This window comes from Triticum dicoccoides, chromosome 2A (assembly GCF_002162155.2).
Source record: "Triticum dicoccoides isolate Atlit2015 ecotype Zavitan chromosome 2A, WEW_v2.0, whole genome shotgun sequence".
NCBI classification, from domain to species: Eukaryota; Viridiplantae; Streptophyta; class Magnoliopsida; order Poales; family Poaceae; genus Triticum; species Triticum dicoccoides.
Window position 1 is genome coordinate 650263823 of NC_041382.1, and position 2648 is coordinate 650266470.

Below are 2648 nucleotides of genomic sequence, written 5' to 3' on the forward strand. Positions count from 1 at the left end.
TCCAGATTGGGTAATTGAGAAAAAGCTTACATTCTCTTGGGATTTGTGAAACGATATTCGTGAGGAACTAATAGATGGCGGGAAGCCTCATGACTTTGTTGTTGTAAAAGCAAGAGTTGTGCAAATGATGCATTCGCCTAGTTCTGTGGCAACCAATGTACCCCCTAAACAATTGCAAAGTTTCGGCACCTCATTGCCGAAAGAGTCTCAAAGCATTGGGGGGGCATTCTCATGAGGAGTGGATGCAAATTGAGATGAAAATTTTTAAAACTCGCCAAACTGAGATGTGTGCTAAAATAAGACAAGAGCGAGAAGCCTTGTAAATTCAAAAAAAGAAAAGTATTGATTCAAGTAAAAAAGAAAATTCGGTTATTGAAAAAGCTGAATCAAATAGTATGTGTACCGAATCTATTGAAGAAAAATAGGATGCCAAGGCATTGGAGAGTTATTCAAAAGTGGAACATAGTATTATTCGAGTGATGCAACCATCATGCTCTCCCAACGTGTATGAATAGGTATGTATATATGTGATTTACCTATTTTCAGATTTGGTCACAACTTTATTATTGACGCATCTATTAGAAAAAAATCTTATAAGTAATTTTGAAGGACCAATGATGAAGGGTAATTTACTTGTGAGCAACAAAATTGTTACACAGTATATCGGTCAACCTATTGTGCCATTCACAAAGACCGATAGTGACTTATTATTGCAGCCAAAGGCTTCCCCATTGCTTTACTTAAAACTTATCTCTAAGTGGGTAGCTTTGCTTGTTTCATACTTGGCTTGCACTTGGTCTCAATTGAGACACGTGTGTTCTAACTATTTTCGTTTCAAAAATTCAAAGCCAATGTTAAGTTCTTTTGAGAAATCCGATGCTAATATAATATATTATCCAAAGACATCAGAGATAGAGTGGAAAACATAATGCATAGCCAAATGGGGAGATTCCAAATCTATACCATTTGTTTGCTTACCTCCCAAGCCGTTCGTACACCAAGATCGGCTAGAAAACAAGAAGTATACCTTCAACTCAAGCATGTGTGATCAAATATTTGATTTGTTGCTGAAAAATAATTACATTAGAATTCTTGATCAGCATGTCAAGCCATCCATCCAGGGATGAGTGTATTGTAAGTTGCATGATTTGTCCAAGCATAATTTCGAGGATTACAACATGTTTCGTCAAATAGTAAATCGACCATTGATAAAGGACGATTGAAATTTTTTGAAACGCCAAGAGACAACCAGTGTATTCCGATTGGTCCTGATGGCAAAAACTTTTTGCATCGGTTGCTTCAAGCCGATCCATTTAAAGAGAAGGTAAAAATTTCAGGTGATGAGATCAAGCTTTCAAGTAAAGAAGTTGTTCAAGAGCATAATGAAAATATTCTTGAAGGCATGAGTTATATTGAATTTACAGTGAAGACGCCAAGGACTGAGGGGCAGCAAGCAAATCCTATGATCAATGAAAGCAAACAAGAAAACAAAGACCAAAATAAGGGCAAGGGTAATAGATCAAAAATAACCTTTCCTAAATTATTAAATAAATATAAAAAAGAGTGAAGAGAAAAGTGCTTATCGGTCAAGTAGTTCAGAAGCATCAAGATCACCCCCCCTAGGCGCAAATCCGAGGATCGGTATTCGCAAAGTGAAAATCTCAATGCAGCATATTCATATCCTTAATTTGAGCCGCCAATGCCAATGTCATGGATACCTCCTTATGCTCATGTAAATCCATATCTGTCATGGGACAGGTATGATACAAGGGCACATTCTCCATCTTATTTTAGACCATCTCATCAATACTATGCAGCTCCAAGAAGATCAACATTTAAAAAATCACACGTCAAAGACCGTTTCAATCATAAGAAATCAGTCCAGAACTCATGGAAGAAGAAAGAGGTGGTCAAACAAGTTTACCGCATGAAAAGAGATGGTCGTAAGTGTGCTACTTCAGATTTGATCTCAAATAACAAAGAGCCAATTAAAGTGTTGACATTGGATACTAAAGGCAATGAGGCAAGTCAATCAAGTGTAGGATCTGAAGAGAAGAAGTTGAGAGTGCACAAGGTAAAAGAAGAATTGCCATTACTTCAAACAAAATCACAGCAGGAGTGCTCACTCGGCTTATCATATTGGCAAAAGAAGAAACTACAGAAACTTAGTGCGCAAGAACTTGAAGAAAGAAACATGGCATGGGTTCCTAAAGGAAGTACTCATAATAAGAATTATGTGAAAGCATCCATTACATGACGTGCGGCAAAGATGGAGAAGGAAAAAAGTGAAAACTATGAAGGACCAGGCCGAAGGTTTCAACATCTTCAGTCCACACATTATCCATATTCTTCAAATATGCCATTGATGCCTATGCATGGAATTCGTCATCAGATATGATTGGTTACCCTCAATGGGCTTATTTTAATTCATGGATGCAATATAATTTCTTACATCATGAAAGGGTATTACCAAATCATCATATGTTTGATTACTTCACTTTTGTTGCTAATCTAAATAGCCGATATATACCTATCGTCCTAAGCATGTACAAATGGCCGATGGAGTGTTGACATCGCACTTAGAACAAACTTCGTGCAAGTTATTTTTCGGCACACAAGTTTTGCCGAAAAACAGGGGGGCATGTGTT